The sequence below is a fragment of the Maniola jurtina genome, chromosome 20 (assembly GCF_905333055.1).
Source record: "Maniola jurtina chromosome 20, ilManJurt1.1, whole genome shotgun sequence".
Taxonomy (NCBI): domain Eukaryota; kingdom Metazoa; phylum Arthropoda; class Insecta; order Lepidoptera; family Nymphalidae; genus Maniola; species Maniola jurtina.
The window spans coordinates 1,453,765-1,476,549 of NC_060048.1; the positions used below are offsets into that span (position 1 = coordinate 1,453,765).

At 37.7% G+C, this 22,785-nt stretch overlaps 1 protein-coding gene across 1 annotated transcript in view; it reads right to left on the minus strand.

Annotated features, from left to right (window-relative positions):
- The window catches only part of LOC123875995 (zwei Ig domain protein zig-8-like), a 217,336-nt gene extending 201,318 nt beyond the window's left edge, over positions 1-16,018 (minus strand). The window contains exon 1 of the mRNA XM_045922132.1: positions 15,807-16,018. The gene's annotated coding sequence lies outside the window, so the exon portion shown is untranslated. The remainder of the gene's footprint in view (positions 1-15,806) is intronic.
- Between the last annotated feature and the right edge of the window lie 6,767 nt (positions 16,019-22,785).

The following is a 22,785-nucleotide window of genomic DNA, read 5'->3' on the forward strand; positions in this document are numbered from 1 at the left end:
ATAAGTATAGACTTCTTTTAGCAGATGGGTTCCAAACTAGTCAGACGGACTATGATAGGAGGAGTTCTGAAATCGATCAAACTCAAACCAGAGCGAAATAGAGTGAGGGGACTTGCGGTTTTGATCCTGAATTGACATCAAATATTAGGCAAGGAGCGAAATCAAACCTAGTTGGGTTAAAGCCTACCTAGCGTCAAATGTAGGTAACATTTGACGCCAGTGTCAAGTCAGTGCCAGAGAAAGCTTTGACGTTTTGTTAAAAGTTTCCTAAAACGTACACAATTGCCAATAAATGAATTACTTAATAAGTTTACTTAGCCTAGAAGCGGACATTACAAATGTTGCTTTATTTTTAACCCCCGTCCCAAAAAGAGGGGTGTTATAAGTTTGACGTGTGAATCTGTGTATCTGCCTGTGGCATCGTAGCGCCTAAACGAATTAACCAATTTTAATTTAGTTTTTTTTTTTGTTTGAAAGGAGGCTTGATCCAGAGTGTTCTTAGCTATAATCCAAAAATTTGGTTCAGCCGTTTAAAAGTTATCAGCTCTTTTCTAGTTACTGTAACCTTCATGTATTCATTCTTAGAACAAGTGTTACTATGAAACGTCATATCTAGTTTTGAACATAAATTCTATGTCGTTGGAAAGCTACAATGGTGCTTTAGTGCTTATAAAAATTTCTTTAACTTTTCTAGAGCTAATAATAAATAGCCGGTACTAGTGTACTATGTTATTTGTTATTTTCTGTTATTTTATTAGTGTATAAAACAAGCATGGATTTAGTAAATAAACAAACCTTCTCGGTTTAGTTTTACAATATTTATGAGGAAAATAACTTTTTCCTCTCTAACAAGGTTCGCAACTGTACAACACTAACTCAATAGACAAACTAAATTAGGGCTGCCGCGAATCCTATTCCGGGTTATAAAATTTCTTTTGTCTACGGCCTCGCGCCGAAACTTTACGCGCTGTACCCTTGTTTGCGAAGGTAATAGCGACAGTGAAATAGATAGAGAATGTAGGAACTTGCTAGGGCTGTCACTGTATTAATAACCTATGAATTTATTATACAGTTTGTTTTTGTAACTGGGACAATATGGGGAAATCCAAAACCATAGGAGGTACAGGGATTTTCCGGAATAAAAGAAACCTATGTTCTTCCCCGGGATATATCCCAAGTCTGTACCAAATTTTATTAAAATTGGTTCAGCGGCCGTCAAAACGTAACAGACAGACAGACACACTTTCGCATTTATAATATTACTATGGATTTTTGTACAGCCCTACTCGCAGTAGTTTTACGATATGCAAGTGTATGACGTGGCGCCAATTTCATTTCGCGCGTTACAATGTTCATGGGATTTGGCGAAAATAGCTCGCAGTGACGTTTTATTAGTGTTGACATAGTTCTATGAGATTTGGATCGCCTAATCCAAATAACCACTTCTCACTTTCTTCGCTGCGTTGCTCAGTGCCAAAGTACCTGACCACTTGGTCCAATTATGTATTTTTTTTATCAACTAGAAGATTTGTCTCGTTATCACGCAGTTAGCCTTAATATTCTATTTATTATGTGTATTCCTTCTTCAAGAGACAGTCCCTTTATAAAAATAATATTAATTCAGCATCAACGACCTCTATGTCTACTAAGTACGTACAAGACGAAACATTCTTTCGTCTCAACTCATTTTTGCTTACAATTTTATAGCCCGAATTTTGACAGGTTCATAGAACGCGCTTTTTGTTCGAAATAGCTTTTGTATAGGTATACTTATTATCTGCCTAAGGGCTGATTCTTCAATCGTCAAGTAACTTTTATCTTTTATCTGAGGAATAAAGACGTTTTGACAGATTTCCTATACTAACAACTGTCAATACCTCTTTATTCTTCAAATAGAAGTTATTTGCCGATTGAAATCGGCCCTAAATTAAATGTTTATAATTGCTGGTTCAATTCTCTGTGTAGCGACGTTTGTTACTGACCATTTTCATAGAAATAAAGAGCACCGTCTCTTCTCCTAAATATTTTATGTTGCTCGATGACCAAAGCTTATTTGCGTACCGATAGCCTGCAAGCTTGTATGCGTTGCATTTGCATACTTATCTGTTTTTTACCCTTCGGTAATTGGATTTTTTATAACATCTATGCTAAAGAATAAAGAAAGTTCAGAGTAAAATGTAATGCTAATTTACTTGTGTGTTTCTCCTTTTGTATATTTCTTTATTTATGTACAGTGCATATGCAATTATTATAAAGGATTCAATACATCTAATTAGCTATAATCAACTAATGAGCTAAACCGTGGACGAACGGACGGACAGACAGATGAATATGGCGAAATTATAAGGATTCCTCGTTCACTACGGAACCCTAAAAAGGATTCTATAGATTGACACTTTTCATCAGGTGTGAATGCTCTGGGTCCATCACTAAAAACCTGTAACCAGAAAATAGACCAGTCAGATTTTGAATCTCGATAACACGATCTACGGGTAGATAACAGAAGCCGAGTTTTTGGAATCATGCCCAGTGACACATCTCTACGTTTTTAATATAACCGAGAATTTTTAAAATTCTAACTACGATTTTATTGCAAGTGAAACTAAATTTAGATTTATTTATTCATCAGTTGTAGAATTGCTTTCGCGTCGAAATTTTTCGGATGCTCTGTGATATTTGCTTTTGTTTTCATGGTATCGCTGTGAAATGGGCGCTATCAACCTACCTATAGCTATAAATGCGAAAGTATGTATGTCTGTCTGCTTTTCACATCCCATCTGCTTAATTGATTTTGACGAAAGGACATAGACTACTTTTGGTCCCTGAAAATCAAAGAGTTCTCACGGGATTTTTAAAAACCGAAATCCACGCGGACTATATTACGGCCATCGATGTGTTAAAATTAAAGTCATTTTAGAATTCACTATAATATTAAAAATAAGTAGGTACCTACCTACTAGGTATGTAGTAACTTAGTACGTAAAAAGTAGAGTTTTAAAATGGCATTGACTGCTTAAATAGGTACCTCAATAAAATGACTAAGTTATGATTAGGTAACGAACTAAGTTATTATACCTAGGTGCTATTTGTAACAAACAACGAATTAATAGCCAAAACTTAGTATTCTTTGTTCGAAAATTAATTGTAATTTTAACCAAGCAAAGCAATCCATTTTCGAAACACCTCAATAAAAGTTATTACCAAAGTTGCCTGATAAGAAATTCATTTCACGAATAGTCCTCACTCAATTATGAACTTCCGAAGAATTTGAGGACTTAATATATTAAAACACTTCCCCCCTCCCCCGTACATAAAAATGATTTATTTCGCGATAAACTTCTCCCATTAGCACGACCGCACGAACCGAGGAATTCATTTAAATGCCTTCATAAAGGCTCTACTATTCAAGTGTTGATGTTATAATCTTCTACTATACCCCTTTTATGGCTATTTTCGAGTGCAAAACTACCTACATATTATTACCACTACGAAACGGAGCAATTGAATGATTTTTTGCATGAATATATTCTAGAAAAACACCTGGAAAGTGACATTTATGCTACTTTTTAGCATGGAAAACCAAAGAATTCTCGTGGACATCATCTAATTATATTACACTTCTAGTTATATAGAAAAAATTTCTAGTCTAGTTATATAGAATTTTTTTTATTCGCCACTATCCACTACCCTGACCTGTACGCATTAGCACACCTTTGAGAACATTATGGAGGACTTTCGTCGGTTTCTTCACGATGTTTTCCTTCCCCGTTAAATCAAGTGATATTTATTTAGCTGCGTAGGTGCCTGGAAGCGAATCCTGGAATTGGAAGTCCCCAACCACTAAACAGACACCTTTTCGTTACAGATGTCACCGACAGTCCTCTGTGCAACGCCTGCATGGAGGTCAATGAAACACCGACGCACGTGCTCCTAGAGTGCACGGGCGTGGCAGAAGAACAAGAGCGCCATTTGGGATCCCCAACCTCACTTCAAGAAGCCCTCGGCAACCTGGGCGGTCTAATCCGCTTCTGGAGCGAGCTTGGATGGCTTGAGTGAAGACTTCAGTGGGGAGGGGCAACGCACGCACACCAGACAGAAAAGTTTAAGTACGGAAACCAGCCCAGAGAGAAGAAAGAAAGAAAGAAAGAGAAAGTCCCCAAAGTTTATATTAATTATAGGTAGTTGCATGAATAGAAGTGAAGACCGTCAAATCGGACGCGTCGAAATAAAGCAATCAACGAGTGAACTTTCGGCAATTAATCTTGCGCAACTTTCAGTCACGCAATCACAACACCCCGTCATTAATAAGGCTTCAAGTTAACAGTTTGATAAACGGAAAGACAGCTCAATCGCTTTAAAATTGAGTTCGCAAGTAATTGGCCCCTTTGATAGTTACTAAATTATACTGCAATAACCGAAAAACATTGATTTGCATCTTGACAATACAGCATTGTAAAGTCGAAATCTCCTGAGGATGCTCCGGTGTCGGGGCGAAACGTGCGTCGAGAGTAGTGGAAAAGTCTTGTGTGGTGGTGCATGTGAATGGTGGTGGCAGTGCTTGCTTGGGAGCTTTGCTTTATTGCTTGGTTGGGGAGGTAAGCGGTGCTTAGCTTGTAACTGCATGTTTGACCATACAGATTTTTCTGTTGGCGGATTATAGCAAAATAATTTTAACTGTTTCTTGCTAAACATGAACTTCCGCAAAGTAACGCCTGATTCTATCCAATAAGACTTGAGTTCTTAATGGTTAAGGCACTATTCAAAAATCTAGTCTATATACTAGTCATACCTAAACCTAGTAATTCAATTCCTCTTCATTGACATGTCTAGAGCTAGAATAATAACAAAGATATATAAATATAGTGGCGTAGTGTTTACGCAAACTCTACGCGTAGGTATGCTTTCAATTTTAAAACAAAGCTCCGCTCCTTATACCAGTCTAAAGAAGTCGTTGGAGTAATTATAAAATTCTCAAAGTGTTATGTGAACGAAACGAACAACTATTTAACTATTATTGGAAATCATAACTACAAATTAAAATAAAGCTAATAGGTAAAAGGCCACGAAGCTGTGATAGCCTAGTGGTTAGAACGTCCGCCTCCTAATCGGAGGTCGGGGGTTCGATCCCGGGTACGCACCGCTAACTTTTCAGTTATGTGCGTTTTAAGCAATTAAATATCACTTGCTTTAACGGTGAAGGGAAACATCGTGAGGAAACCTGCATGCCTGAGGGTTCTCCATGTTCTCTAAGGTGTGTGAAGTCTGCCAATCCGCATTGGGCCAGCGTGGCAGACTATAGCTTAAACCCTTCTCATTCTGAGAGGAGACCCGTACTCAGTAGTGGGGCGGAAATGGGTTGATCATGAGATGAGATAAGGCCACATTTCACATGTAATTAACACGTTAAGAAAGTCTTCCGAGAACCTTAGTATATCTATCAACGGACAGCTCAAACTACTGGACTGGCTGAAAGGCAACCAGATAGTTATTATTATGATGCAGACATCCGCAAAAGAAAGGATTTTTTGAAAATCAAACCCTAAGGGTGTAAAATGTGAAAATTGTTTAGTCCACGCGGACGAAGTCTTAATAGAAGTCTTAGAAGTAATAATAGAAATTGTTATTATTTTTGGTTTTAAACAAAAATCAGTTTTCTTCTTTCCCGAGAAACAGACCATATTAGCACTTTTATATTTTTTTTACAGGGGCTTACTAAAGAAGTTTCATACAGATTTTTTCATCTTTTTCATCTCGATTTTTCGGTCAAGGGCAAATTAAGATCCCGAGGGGCGAGCTTAGTTCGCGTTTGTCGGGATTTCGTGGAAAATTCAAGAGACACTCGTTTAATACTTTAATCGGGCTACATTAGGGGCATACTAAATTATCTATCGTCGCAAAAAATCGTATTATAATATGAGGGGTACTTTAATAAAAAAAAACCAGACAAGTGCGAGTCGTAATCGCTCACGAAGGGTTTCGTACCATCGTACAACGCTTTTTAATTATTATTTTGTGATATATCCATAAATTCACGGTTTTCCCCTTTACTTGTGCTATAAGACCTACCTACCTGCCATATTTCATTATTCTAGGTCAACGGGAACTACCTTATAGGTTTCTTGACAGACACGTTGGACAGACGACAAAAAAAAAACTAAATTAAAATCGGTTCATTCGTTTAGGCGCTACGAGGCCACAGACAGATACACAGATACACAGATACACAGATACACAGATACACAGATACACAGATACACAGATACACACGTCAAACTTATAACACCCCTCTTTTTGGGTCGGGGGTTAAAAAGTGATCTTAAAAGGGTTCCCTTTTCCATTCAGAGTACGGAACCCTGAAGACTGCCATACCCCTTCCAAGCTAGCCTTCTTCCATCTAAGACTGCATCATACTTAAAGCTGAGATTGCAGATTTTAATATCCAGATTAGATACCTAGGTACTATAGTGAAAGATAAAACTGATAATAACACTGTATTTCGTAAAAAATCCATACTTCCATACTATAATATTATAAATGCGAAAGTGTGTCTGTCTGTCTGTCTGCTACCTTTTCACGGCCCAACAGTGTGACCGATTCTGACGAAATTTGGTACAGGGTTAGCTTATATCCCGGGGACGGACATAGGCTACTTTTTATCCCGGAAAATCAAATAGTTCCCACGGGATCTTTAAAAATCTAAATCCACGCGGACGAAGTCACGGGCATCCTCTAGTGTGAAATAAAATACTACTAAATTGTTCGCAAAAATGAAGAGTACAAAAATCCTTTATTAAAATTCTTCGTAAAGTAGCAACCATAACATAACAACTGAACGATTCTTATTAAATGAAATCCTGGAATGGTTGAAATACAAGGAATTCTGTTTAATTTATTTTTAACGACATAATGGAAATTGGAAATTACGAAGTCCTCAATTCGATTCGTATTTTTCTTAAATTACTGGCTTATAATATGATAGGTTCTATAATTGAGGCCCCAAGGTGATAGAATAGAGACCTCGCACCGGAAAGTGCAGTGTTGGCAGACCCCACTAGTGGCTAGGTGGACAGACAATATCAAACAAGTCGGAAGGAGCTTTTGGATAAAGAGTAGACTATAGAAGTCCCTAAAAGCGACTTATGCCCAGCAGTGGACATCTGTCGGTTGACAATAATTATGAATGTGATGGTAATATCATGATAGATAAAGAATCTACTAACAATCTGTTCGGTTTTGGAAACCAGATTCAATCTACTGAGCAAGAAACTCGGTTGTTACTGTTTTTAGCACAGCCATTATTGTTACATCAACTAAATGAATGCTAAAACAAGCAGCTGAATGCAAAGTCGATTGTTTCCACGCAAGCATAATTGAAAGCTGTTGTTGTAAGAACAAATTTTAATTAAGGATTTTCAGATTCGGTTCAGGAGATTATCCTCTATATCCAAACTTACAAACTTTATCTCTTTTTAATATTAGTGCAGAAGTATAGATGTACAGAAATCATCAAGACATGTTTTATCATAAGTATAGAAAAACATCTTGAATACAATAAATTGGGTTCGGGTAACATAATTCCTTAATTAAAAATCATCTAAAGAATATCGTCCTCAAAATAAAACCTCGGCTTTCCCTCATTAATGAAAATCCGAAATTGTTCGCAATCTCCATCATTATACCCGAACCCTCTTTAATAGTGATATACCATTTCACAGGTAGCATGTGAAAAATCACGTTTTCATATATAGCACTAATTGCTACCTTCTTTAAAATAGCCTGTGAAAAATCACGGAGTAAAATCTCACAAAGTTAATACATGAATCCCACTTTATTGTTTGAAATTCATGCAGGCACGGTCATCGACCGTTACGAGTTAAAAGAGCGCGCGAGCTAGAACGCTCCTATCACTGCGTTTTAGAAAGTCAAAAACATCTTATTAATCAAGTAATTATTAATGGAGCAAGCAGTCGTTTGCTAGATTTTGGTAATTTTATGTACGAAAATCAAGGTTCTGTGAAATATGAGCGCTATGGTCTTGGTCAAAATTTCTTGTTAAGTAAATTCTAAGCGGGAAAATCGAAAAATCACTTTCCCATAAAAATTGCATGTAAAACACTAACTCCACCAAATGAAAATTATTTAAAAGTAGCAATAATGCCCATCTTTACCTTTTTGGTCGAAAACTTTTAAATCAGTAAAACTGTCGCGACCCTAATTAAGTGTGGGAAAGTTCCTTTATGAAAAGTAATTACTTATTTTAAGAGAGGCTTACCCCGTGGTGCACTCCAACCAAACGTTGTTTGGCTCTCTGTTTGGATACTAACCAATCAAATTCAATACAATTTTGTAGACAGATACAGTCAAAGGCCGTAAGTCGTTTAACACCTTAATGATCATATTCGCGTGGCACGGCTATGCACATACATACGTTAGGGTGGCGTGTTTATAGCAAAAGGTCATAAGAGCGACAGGTTTTTGATGCAATAGTTTCTCGAATTCTGAGGCAGACCGTACGTTCTAGAAACTAACATCAATGTTCCAGATTTCCAGATGGTTTCCAGATTTCCGTTAAACATTCAGTTTGAAAGTTTAGTAAAATAAATTCCTTCATTGACGATCTGGGACCTGGGTATTTGAGAGAAATCAAATATACTGTTTTTAGATCTATTTTGTCCAGAGGTTTATCGTCATTTGGTACATATCCGTAGAATTTCGACTACTTTGTACTACAGTTGAGTTTATAAAGCTTAAAATTATTAAGGTTGTTACAAATGTGTCTCTCTAATTCTACGAGTAATCCGTTCAAATTCGAATTAAGCTCGCCTGTCGGGGCCTTAATCAGGCTTTGACCCAAAATAAAGGAGAAAAATTGCGTTCTTTGTGAAAATCCCCTTCACAGAGATACCATTTTTATATTATTAATTTATGCGACATTTCTTTACTTAAGCTTTTTTGTATGTTTGTCTGTTATGTAGAGAAATCTATGAAGAATTTACGGTTATCGGATTTATTCCTTTACTTGTGCTGTAAGACCTACCTACCTGCCAAAGTTTACGATTCTAGGGTAACGGGAAGTACCCTATAGGTTTTCTTGACAGACACGACGACGGACGGACGGACGGATGGACAGACAGACAGACAACAAAGTGATCCTATAAGAGTTTCATTTTTCCTTTTGAGTTACGGAACCCTAAAAACTAAAAGAATGACTTCAAAAACATTAAACCGTCCAGCATCTTACAAAATGCTAATTTTTGTTTTATCCATAACTAACGTTAAGAAAGAACATTCAGTCATATTAAAATACATAAAATGCTAAAATCTAGGAAGTCTCGTAAGATTTTATGCGGAGAGCTGAGATCCAGTGAAGTTGATCTTGTACTTATGCCATAAATTAAACGTCTTTTATGAGCTAGCTGATATGCGCCCGCATTTCATCTAATCTCTGTCGAGGGACTCTTAGGTCAAGTACACTGAGTGAAGTGGAGCGTTTGATGTAGCGGAGACTGGTTCATTTGGACGGAGAATCACACTATCACACTAATATTATAAAGGCGAAAGTTTGTATGTGTGTGTGTGTGTGTGTGTGTGTATGTTTGTTACTCCTTCACGCAAAAACTACTGGACGGATTTGGCTGAAATTCGGAATAGAGATAGATAATATCCTGGATTAGCACATAAGCTACTTTTTATCCCGGAAAACCAAAGAGTTCCCACGGGATTTCGAAAAACCTAAATTCACGCGGACGAAGTCGCGGGCGTTAGCTAGTCTTATATATTACTAGCTGATGCCCGCGAATAAGTTCGCGTGGATGTAGTTTTTTAAAAATCCCGTGGGAACTCTTTGATTTTCCGGGATAAAAAGTAGCCTATGTGCTAATCTAGAGTATAATCTATCTCCATTTCAGCCCAATCCGTTCAGTAGTTTTTGCGTGAAGGAGTAACAAACACACACACACACACACACACACACACACACACGCACACACACACACACACACAAACTTTCGCCTTTATAATATTAGTGTGATGACGATAACTTAAACACTTTGTTATACAAGCACATTATTTATTAGAGCTACATAATGGTGGTTTTCTCGGTTGAAATGCATGGAAGGCCGTATTTTATTTAATGTTTAAGTTATATTTCACCGGTTCATAGCCTCATCTGTTGACATAAGGACTGGCTCACTTTTGCGCAAAGGATCAGCCTGGCTGTTCCACTTCCTAGTAATGAATTTCAAGAGTTCCTTACGTATTATTAAATTTTATTAGTCCGCAAACTAACTACTATAAAAAAAATTATATTTCTTGCAATTTAGCACTTAGTTACAAATTTTCCCCATGACTTTGTCTACATGTCATAGCACACGGGGATATTGTATCTATGTATCAGTGAAAGAATTTTCGAGAAATGGATCATTAGTTCCAGAGATTACCCCCTACACGCAAACTTACAAACTTTACTCTTTACAATAGTGCAGGCTAAATACGCATAACGCTACCGCTCATGCATTGTGTGTGGAGCAAAATTTAAAGGGTCTTTATAAGTCATATCAGCCCGTGACCTCGGTTATCTACACGCTAAATTTTCCTCACGAAAGCCTCCTACGGGTATTTATTATGGACCTTATTCAGTTACGCATCATTTAGGACCGGTTTACGAAGTTGTTTTAACAGATTACGATAGGCTTGAAAGATAAGTTTGCGCCTTAAATTTAAATACCTTTAGGAAAATATAATAAACTAGAGGATGCCCGCGACTTCGTTCGCGTGAATTTAGGTTTTTGAAGAGCCCGTGGGAACTGTTTGGTTTTCCGGGATAAAAAGTAGCCTTTGTCCGTCCCCGGGATATAAGCTGACTCTGTACCAAATTTCGTCAGAATCGGTTAAACTGTTGGGCCGTGAAAAGGTAGCAGACAGACAGACACACTTTCGCATTTATAATATTAGTATGGATGTTAAGGTGTTCTTGTCAGGATGTATTTATTTACTGTATTTACATATTTTTTACTGAAAATTTGAACAAGTGTAAATTAAAAATTTATAACACCCCCGACAAGTGAAGGTTACAGTAATTAGAAAAGAGCTGATAACTATCAAACGGCTGAACCGATTTTTTCGGATTATAGCTAAGAACACTCTCGATCAAGCCACATTTCAAACAAAAAAACTTTAATTTAAATCGGTTCATTAGTTTAGGAGCTACCATGCCACAGACAGATACACAGATACACACGTAAAACTTATAACACCCCCCTTATTGGGTCGGGGGTTAAAAATTTAATAAAATTAAATTGTTCTCGTAGGGATGTATTTACTGTATTTACATATTTTTTACTGCAAATTTGAAAAATGCATTGAATAAATTGTCATGCACCACTTATTTTTCGAAGCTATGTGCGTTTTAAGCTATTAAATATATCAACTTGCTTTACTAACGGTGACGGAAAACATCGTGAGACCTGCTGCCTAAATAAATTGAATTGAATTGAATTGAGAGTTCTTCGTAATGTTCTCAAAGGGTGTGTGTGTGTCTCCAACCCACACTTTGTAAGCGTGGTGGACTACGGCATAACTTCTTATTCTGAGAGAAAAGTAGGACATTTTCACTAGCATATTAGCAAGCAAGCTTTTCTAAACACAAAGTACTAGTATTTTTTTAATTGAGAAAATATTACAATAAAGCTAGCCTTATCTTATTACTATACAAATCATGCCCGCGTGGAATGGTGCCAAGAATACTGGCTGCATTTCCACGCTGGACAGCCAGGCTGATCCGTTGCGCAAAAAACGAGCCAGCCCTTCTATCACCCGATGAGGCTATTAAACGCGGTGAAACGTCTCGTATTTTTTTTTTTTCACTAATATTCTTGATAATAACTTCACATTTTTCCCTAGAAGTGGGAAAAAATTCTATTGAATAGAGGTAATCAACGAAGACTTTATACGCACGAGCGGTTTTTAGCAAACGTGCACGTGAATACCTATGGATTTATTTGTGTCCCCGAATACGCGATAAATCATTTTATACGATACATGACGCGAATTTTATGGGCACGGACACAATTCTAATTTTGCTGTGTCGGGATAAAGTTTATACCCAAATATTTTATAATGTTGGTAACCCAACCTAAATTTATGCTTTTATAACAATTAATTAAGCGGATTTATTGGAGCGGCGATAGCCTTGCGATTTAAGCGTCAGCTTCCAATTCAAGAGGTCGGAGGTTCGTTCCCGAGCATGCATCTTTATGAAGTTACTAGCTGATGCCCGCGACTTCGTCCGCGTGGATTTAGGTTTTTCGAAATCCCGTGGGAACTCTTTGATTTTCCGGGATAAAAAGTAGCCTATGTGCTAATCCAGGATAATATCTATCTCCACTCCGAATTTCAGCCAAATCCGTCCAGTGGTTTTTGCGTGAAGGAGTAACAAACATACACACACACACACACACACACACACACATACAAACTTTCGCCTTTATAATATTATAGTGTGATTGTGCGTTTTAAGCATTGTAATATCACTTTTTTTTAACGGTGAAGGAAGATATCACGAGGAAACCTACATGCCGGAGAGTTCTCCATAATGTTTTTAAAGGTGTGTGAAGTCTGCCAATCCGCACTTGGCCATCGAGGTAGACTATGGCCTACTGAGATTTTGAGAGGACACCTGGGCTTGCGATGGGTTGATTATGATGGTGGTGAAGAATCAAGGAACATTTTATAAGCACGAACGGTTTTTTTGCAAACGGGAACGTGGACACCTACGGTTTATTTGTGTCCCCGAATATATCTACGGTTTATTTGTGTCCCCGAATACGCGATAAATCATTTTATACGATACATGACGCGAGTTTTATGGGCACGGACACAATTCTAATTTTGCTGAGTGGGATAAAGTTTATACCCAATTTTTTATAATTCTGGGGGCCCAATCTGAATAAATGTTTTTATATATGTTAGAGCGAAAAATCGAAGTGGTGTTACATCTAGTTTTAACCAGCCACAAATGGATGGGGCTGAACACTGAGAATTTCTTAACAGGTAATTCCAATACCTAACATTTTTGACTCAACCTGGGAAACAAACCCAAGACCTCGTCATCTACAGTCGAATATGCTAACCATACTAGAAAAACAGTCTGTGTCACTATAGAAGGTATTCAATACTGTAATCATAGAAAACTTTATACGCGCGAGCGATTTTTAGTAAACGTGGCTGCGGATAGGAATTTTGTGGCCTCGAATATCGATAAATCATTTTATACGCTACATGACGCGAATTTTATTGATACAGAGTCGGTTAGGAATTTATTGTTACGATAAAATTTCATATAAAGCGTTTCTTAATTTGGAATCCTTACTTAAAATAATCATATTTTTATATAAATCTTGGCGATTAAATTATCTGAAAGTTTACTTACTCACTTTAAGTTAATCATGTTATGGCGACCTCCCTGGTACAGTGGTTTTATACCTAAATGGGAGGCTCCGGGTTGAATTCTCGACAGAAGCAATTTCGGAATTTATGATTTCTAAATAATTGTCTCTGGTCTAGCCTGGTAGGTGTTAGACCGTGGCTAGTTACCACCCTACCAGTGAAGCCATGCTGCCAAATGATTTAGCAATCCGGTACGATGCTACGTAGAAACCGCCCAAGCCACTTTTAAGAGTAAGATCACAGCTTTCACCACTGTGCCTGGTAGGTCCTTGAAAATCTCCCAAAACAACGCCTTATTAATCAAAAGTAATTTGGGAGTTATGAGGGAACAGCTGATTACTAAACCAGATTACTGGAATCATTAATCTCCCTTTGATGAACGACTTCCAAGTAAAGATGTCTACGCATTATTAAGTATAAGTGAGTAACTTAATTGCCTAATTCCAATAAAGCCTTAACTTTATCCGCCTAAAGCCGAAATCGATACTTAACGAACTGTGAGATCAACATAATGGTCTAATTAAAAAACTTCGCAACATATTAAAAAAGTTTTTTCTAACATAATGTAAAGAATTTTATAAAGATTACAATTTTGAACATTGTTGTGGTTCAGACAGGATATTTAAATTATTAATTTACAAGTAGGTATACAAAGCGAAACTAACTGAGATATCAAATAAAAACCAGTGATAGCCTAGTGCTTAAGACGCTGGCCTCCAATACGGGGGATCGAGGTTCGATCCCTCTAACTTTTCGGAGTCACCTATGTTTTTAGCATTTAAATATCACTTGTTTTAAGTGTGAAGGAAAACATCGTGAAGAAACTTGCATGCCTGAGAGTTCTCCATAATGATCTCAAAAGTGCGTGAAGTCTGCCGATCTACACTTGGTCAGCTTGATAATCTCTGGCCAAAACCCTTCTCATTCTGAGAAGTTATCCGTGCTCAGTAGTGAGCCGACAATGGGTGGAAGGAATCTGATTGTTCACGACTCACATTATGGCATTACTTAGATCTTTCTTAGAGCTCTACGGGTGAGATTTATAGAATACACTTTGACTTTGTTAGACTTAAGATTGAGTAAAAACAAGACAGATTTATGTAAGAGATATACATCTGTCTCGTTTTAACTCTGTCTTAAGTCTAAGGAAGGTCAGAGTGCGCTAGATCTCGCCCTACGTGTTGGGCCTATGTCTCTACGCAAGTTTAAAGGCCGGGTCTTGTCCCTTGAGAGTAAAGTAGGTCCGACTACGTAGGTACGTACGAGGTAGGTTCCGTACGTGAGATAACGACTAGATTAATCAATATCTTCATCTCAACCGATGCAAGTCTATTACTGAGTACAGAATATATCCACGGGTATAAGAAGGGTTTAAGTCATAATTGACCACGCTGGCCGAGTGCAGATTAGCATTATTTTAATAATTCCTAAGAAATAATTAATTTTTTAAATAGGCACTTTCCCAATTTAACTGGTCGAAATCCCGTTCGATTAACATCATGATGGAACAACCCGAAGGCGGCTAGATACTAAAAAAAACTCTCCAGTTTATAAATATTTGCCAGCGTTTTAGAAATCTTATAAAATAATAAAATGACCTTTATCATTTAATGGAAACGTCTCAGGAGCTATCCTCTTCACTTCTGAGAATCCTCAGAAGTCAAGAATATGACGAAGAAAAAGAAAATGAGCTTTGAACATGACGAATATTCTCCAATCGATTGACCGAAAAACAGAACTGAGAGAAAGTAGGATATTAGTTTATGGATGGGATTTGAACCCACGATCTTCGGATTTCCGAACTGTTGAGGTATTAATGCTCTATAATAGAGACTCTCTAAAACATGTGTAAACAGTCGCATCATTAAAAGTAATTTAAAAAAAAATTGGTCGAGTGGTCCGACTTAATCACTTTCAAAGTTCTTTTAATTTTTCTTGAAATTTAATTGGATTTATATTGATGACAATTAATTTATAATACATACCCTGCAATTACATTTTCAATCTGTTATTGTAAGTATTTTACATTATATTATGTAGTTGGTTTTATATCGAAAAACCTAAATCCAAATATTTCAAGCTCTCAACAATATCATCAATGCCATGCTTTTTAATAAAATGTTTTAATATCAATACATTCTCTAAGAACTTTTAAAAATATGGAAGTTCTATGTAATAAATTAATCAAAGAATATAAGTGTCCGCAAAACCATATGTAGAATATTTTTAATTTCGTTTATATACAAAGGTTAAATATAGTTTTATTGTATTGAAATAATCTAACTGGAATCCGTAAACTGAAGAATATTTGAACACTTATTTAAAAAGCACGAAAAAAATTAGCAGGTAAATAAACTTACTATTTTTAATGTTTTTCTCACTATTCTTGAATGTTTTTTTCTAATTCGACACCAAACACAGCTTCTATGGGTTGCGAAAAAACTTGCGTCTTTTTCGACCAATTTACAGCTAAGTTTCAGGCTCTAGATGTCAAAATTACGTCATAAAATCCAAGCACACACTGCACAGCACACACAGAACACACACACTGGTACACACACGGGTACGCCGAGTCAGGCCTGGCGCGCGACTGCGGCTGAAAGCGACAAGGGCGCCACAGTCGGCCGCCCAGGCACTACGAGTTAGGGCGGGTTTCCACAGGAAGTTAGCGCTAGGGCGGTGATGCGTTGGTGTAAAGTTTGCTCTCAATTAATGTGTATTGTGATTGATTCATTACTCAAGGGCAATTCTTTATACTGTCTTTTTGTCACACACATCGGCTTACGCGTAATTTTTCTGCTAGTGTCAAGGATCATTATTAGGGTCGCTTTTAATACATTATAGGAGCATAAGCTATAAAACCCTTGAAAATTGAAACCGACGAGTAAGGCCGGTTGTCACACAAAGTAAGCGCTAGGGCGGTGGAGCGTTGGTGTAAAGTTTGCTCTCAATTAATGTGTATTGTGATTGATACGTTACTCAAGGGGAATTCTTTATACTGTCTTTTTGTCACACACATCGGCTTGTGCGTAATTTATCTGCTACTATGTTTCTACGAACATTATTGGGATCGCTTTTGGAGGAATATTATAGGAGGCTAGTATGTCTCAGAATATGTAATAGTACAGTGGCTTTGTTATAAAACCTTTGAAAGTTGAAACCGACGAGTAAGGCCGGTTTTCACACAAAGTAAGCGCTAGGGCGGTGATGCGTTGGTGTAAAGTTTGCTCTCAATTAATGTGTATTGTGATTGATTCATTACTCAAGGGCAATTCTTTATACTGTCTTTTTGTCACACACATCGGCTTACGCGTAATTTTTCTGCTAGTGTCAAGGATCATTATTAGGGTCGCTTTTAATACATTATAGGAGCATAAGCTATAAAACCTTTGAAAGTTGAAACCGACGAGTAAGGCCGGTTTTCACACAAAGTTAGCGCTAGGGCGGTGGAGCGTTGGTGTAAAGTTTGCTTTCAATTAATGTGTATTGTGATTGATACGTTCCTCAATGGAAATTCTTTATACTCTCTGTTTGTCACACAAATCGTCTTGTGCGTAATTTATCTGCTACTATGTTTCTACGAACATTATTAGTATAGCTTTTGGAGGAATATTATAGGAGGCTAGTATGTCTCTAGAATATGCAATAGTACAGTGGCTATGTTATAAAACCTTTGAAAGTTGAAACCGACGAGTAAGGCCGGTTTTCACACAAAGTTAGCGCTAGGGCGGCGAAGCGTTGGTGTGAAGTTTGCTTTCAATTAATGTGTATTGTGATTGATATTCAATGGAAATTCTTTATACAGTTTTTTGACACAAAAATCGGTTGGTACGTAATTTAATTGCTAGTGTATTTCTAGAAACATAAATTAATATCGCTTTCAACATGTATAGGAGTACCTCATTAATGTTTATGAAAAGACAAAACTGTTTTCAAACCTTTGGCAGCTAGGGCGGATTTCCTCATGAAATTGTTTTAGGATGGCAATTAAATGTATTGCAATTGATATTCAACGGTAATTCTTTATATTTTATTATCTTACACACAAATCGGCTTAAAAGTAATATGTTTGCCAGTGTATTTCCAGGAACATGATTAAGGTCGCTTCTAATACATTATAGGAGGCTACAAATACTAATCTAATTTCGAATTTGAAATAAATCTATTTTTGAACATTTGAAGCTGACGATTAAGCCCTAATTCGCACGAGTGTTAAAAAAGCGTTGCGCTCATAATACAAAGTGCGCGTTAAAAAAAGCGTTAACGTGTGAACAGATACTTGGGAATGCATTTGTTCTATTGAACGCTTTTTAACAGACGTTAAAAAGCTCTCGTGCGAATGAGGCCTAAGGGCGGGTTTCCTCAGGAAGTTAGCGAGGGCGGTGAAGCGTTGGTGTCAGTTGTTTGCTTTTAATTAATACGTATTATGATTGATACTCATTGGAAATTCTTCACACTGCATTTTTGACACAGAAATTGGCTAGTATGTAATTAATTCATTTACCTCCTAAAAATTTATGTCACTTTCAAATTCATTTCCTTGTATAAATAAAAACTATTTTTAAGTAGAGTTCACGAACATTGCATTGAGAGCTTTTATTTTTAAACAAGATTAAAATTTATACTTAATACAACTTATAAAAAAAGTTGCAAAGTTTGTTAAAACAAACCATCACCTTTTCAAAACTCTGCATGATAATGTTGGAAAAAGAGGATTGAGAAACCAAAATAAATTAGTGTTTGATAAGATTTCAAAAACAACACTGTATCAGAAAAATTGTTACTCTATGTGCATAAAAATTTTTAACAAATTGCCATTGGAGATCAAACTGGTTCCATTTAAACAATTCAGCTATAAATTAAAAAAATGGTTGCAAGAAAAAAAATTTTATGCAGTTGATGATCTCCTAAATAATATTAAGATTTGATTTTAAAACTTTATTTATTAAGATTTGTGCATTATATTCGTAGTTGTTTAAACATAGTCAAGTCTTTCTATTGTTATTACTTAACTAACTATTTTGTCATAAAATTATAATTTTAAAATATCTTAGTTATCTGACATTATATTTATTGATTTGACTTGATGTGATTCTACTTGTCCGGAATTAGGTCTCTCTTATATTATCACCTGAAGAAATACATTTATATTTCTATATTTAAATTTTTTGACTTGTAACATTGTGACATATATTTATTTTATAATTGTGACTCCAGGAGTACCTACCTATTAATGTTTAATTTTCTTTGAATATGACTGTAACTTCTTTTGCTAATTTATATATTGAATTGTTAAATTTTCTATTGATTAAGAATGATATTTTATGTACTTATTGAAAATGTATGTAAAGATAGTAAATTTTGCACGCCATGTCATGGCAGATTGTGATACGTACCTACTTAAAATTTATGTAACATCTTTTTTACTTACAATCTTGCAATAAATAAATAAAATAAATATAAAATAAATATAATGCAACTTTAGGTTTTTGAGAATCCCGTAGAAACGCTTTAATTTTCGGGATATACTATATAAGTTATATCAATATTATACCTCATTGCTTCGTCCTTTGAGATTAGGTATACATTGTAGTAATACGTCTAAGTATTGCCTTTTTACCACTTATTTGAAAGCAGAAAATCTGCATTTCTATTTTTTGTATTTCATGTTGGTACCTCTGGAGCGTCACCAATTTTCCTCATTCGCGTTTTAAGTGACTTGCCTGTCACCACGTTAATTATAATTATAATTTTAAAAACGATGCCTAAACGAAATCACAAGAATGAAAGTGATTATTTAAGGAAAAAATTAAGGAAAATCGAAAAGAAACTCGATAAAAAGAAACGAAAACGCTTATACGACCATACGAGTAGTAGCAGCATTTCGGTGAATGCCTCACCGGAGCCTTTACTAATGGATTCCGAACTGGAAGGTATTTATAGTGAAGACTATATCCGTATTATTATCGTCACATTCCAATTAGTGTTGTGTGCATCTCATGGGGATGTTGCCTTCACATAATTTGGAAGTTGGGACTAAGAAGATATTTGCCTGGTTTGTAAAGATATTGTGAATAGTTTCTGGGACTATTTCCGTATCAAAATTGGTGATATTACGTCACTTTCCAATTAGTGTTGTGTACATCTTTTGGGGATGTTCATCATCATCATCATCATCATCATCAGCCTGTGGACGTCCACTGCTGGACATAGGCCTTCCCTATAGAGCGCCACCACACCCGGTCCTCAGCCTTCCTCATCCAGCCACTTCCCGCCAGCCGCTTTATATCGTCGGTCCATCGTGCTGGAGGGCGTCCCACACTACGTTTGCTCAAACGCGGTCTCCACTCAAGGACTTTCCGGCTCCAACGGCCATCGCCTCTACGACAGGCATGGCCTGCCCACTGCCACTTCAGCTTGCTAATAGTTTGGGCTATGTCAGTGACCTTGGTTCTCCTGCGGATCTCCTCATTTCGGATCTTATCCCTCAGGGAAACTCCTAACATAGCCCTCTCCATAGCTCGCTGAGCAACTTTGAATTTGTGAACAAGGCCATTTGTCAGTGTCCACGTTTCAGCACCATAGGTGAGGACGGGAAGGACACACTGGTTGAAGACTTTTGTTTTCAGACATTGAGGAATTGACGATGAGAAGACTTGACTTAGTTTTCCAAAAGCTGCCCAGCCTAGCCGAATTCTTCTGTTGGCTTCCTCATCGAAATTGCTTCTGCCTAGTTGAATTATTTGGCCAAGGTAGTTGTATTGTGAAACAATTTCGATGCCAACATTTTCGACGCGAACCGGTGTCGGGACAACGTGCTGATTGAGCATTATCTTTGTTTTATCCATGTTTATCCCGAGACCGACACGTCTGGAAGAGCGGCTTAGGCTACACAGCATCTCCTCGAGATCTTGCGGAGATTCTGCTAAGATAACCACGTCGTCAGCGAACCGTAGGTGTGAGATGTACTCGCCATTTATGTTAAGTCCTCGTCCTTTCCAGTCCAGCGTTTTGAAGAGGTCTTCCAGTGCACTGTTAAACAGTTTTGGAGATATTACGTCCCCCTGTCTAACACCCCTTCGCAATCTGATAGGTTTTGTCTGCTGAGACTGTATTTGGACGGTCATTGACGCAGAATCGTAAATACATCGCAGCACCTCGATATACCGCCAATCGACCTGGCATCTTTGCAATGATTCCAAAACAGCCCAAGTTTCGATAGAGTCGAAGGCTTTCTCATAGTCCACAAAGGCAAGACAGAGTGGGAGATTATATTCCTCTGTCTTCTGTATAATCTGCCTTAAGGTGTGTATGTGGTCTACGGTACTATAGCCTTTTCGAAACCCAGCCTGTTCTGGAGGTTGGAACTCGTCAAGTCTTCGGGCGAGGCGATTTGTAAGAACCCTCGAAAACAACTTATAAACATGGCTCAAGAGAGAAATCGGCCGGTAGTTCTTCAACAGCTCCTTGTCTCCTTTTTTAAAGAAGAGGATTACTACACTCTTGCTCCATGCTTTCGGCGTTGTTCCATTCATGATGACGTCATTAAATAACTCCTTAAGCTCTGTGAGTACAGGGGTACCTCCTGCACGTAGGAGTTCTGATGTGATGCCGTCATCACCCGGCGCCTTGTTGTTGTTGAGTTGTTTGAGGGCTATTCGCATCTCGCCAATGTCAATTTCTGGTATGTCTTCGGTGTAGTGGCGTGTCAAGGTCGCTCGTTTGTCGCTCGTGTCCTGAGCCGCTTTAGGAGCCTGAGAAGAGTACAGCTGTTCGTAAAATCTTTCGATCTCTTTCAACACCTCTGGTATTGAAGTGACAATCTTTCCTTCAGGAGTCCTCAGTTTTGTCAGGTGGCTCCTCTCAAGTCGTTTTGCAAACACTTTTGAACCTCGGTTTTGCTCGATTGCATTTTGGATATTGCGAGTGTTGTAGCGCCGGAGGTCAAACCGTATTTGTTTCTTAACACGCTTGTTCAGAGTATGCCACTCAGGCAACGCTGAGGAAGTATCTCGTCTCTTCTCCATTAATTCTAGGGTATCTTTGGAGATCTTAGATTCCTTTTTCGGCTCATGACGACAATATTTGCGGCCCACTTCACGAACGACGTCAACGAAGTGGTTGAATCTCTGGTCAATGTCTAAGGTGGTTTCCAACAGTTCGAACCGGTTTTTGAGCTCTATTTGAAAGTTACCTGAGCTGAAGTTTTGGGACGATTTTGGTCTGAGAGCCGACTTCATCAGACGGTTCCTCTCTAATTGTAGATCCATACGCAAGATACCTCTTACAAGTCTGTGGTCGCTGCCAGTATTGAACCTATTGATCACTGAGACATCTTCACATATGTATCTACGGTCCGTCATGATGAAGTCGATCTCGTTCCGAGTCACATTGTCCGGGCTACGCCATGTCCACTTTCTAGAGGGCTTCTTCTCAAAGAACGAATTCATTAAGAACAGCCCTTTCCGCTCCAAGAAGTGAACTAGCATTTGGCCCCTGTGGTTTCTGGTGCCAAAACCGTATGAACCCATTTTTGATTCGCCGTCTTCTTGTACTCCCACCTTAGAGTTAAAGTCCCCCATAACTACGACGAAGTGAGTCTTAGTTGTTTTGTCCATGGCCATCGAGATGTCCTCATAAAAGGCCTCTACTTCTTCGTCGGAGTATGTCGACGTGGGCGCATAGGCTTGTACAATCTTCAGAGAATACCTCTGATTCAGCTTGAGTATAATATATGCCACCCTCGTCGACACACTATTGATCTCAACTATGTTGAGATGTTTGGGGATGTTACCTTCACATTATTTGGAAATTCCAGAGCATGAAGATCATTACATGAACCGTTACCTATTTCTAGTGATATTGTGAATAGTTGCTTGGACTATTTCCGTATCAAACTAGTGATAGGACGTCATTTTTCCAATTAATGGTGTACTAGTTACAAGGCAGTATTCCCACCTTCAAATCATTTGGGATTCCGAAAGTTTAATATGCTTATATTAGTAATTGTGTACATTCAAAAGGAATGTTACTCTTACTTTACTTTCGTAATTTCGTATGAAGTTTCCGCATACTAAATACCAACCTACCTACCTATGGTTTATGCATTTCAGTTGTGGCCATCTATAAGGGATTAATCCTTCGCTGCGGGCATAGCAATGATATCAAATACCTACCTACACTTGTTTTATGTCATTTTTCAGACGAATCACAACTCGAACCCGAGTTAATGCCAGGGATTGTTGATGAGACGCAGCCAGGCACGTCCACCTCAACGGCAAATGCCGTCGTCAGGGATACACTGCAGCCAGAACTGCCCTCTGAAACAGGACTGGCAGT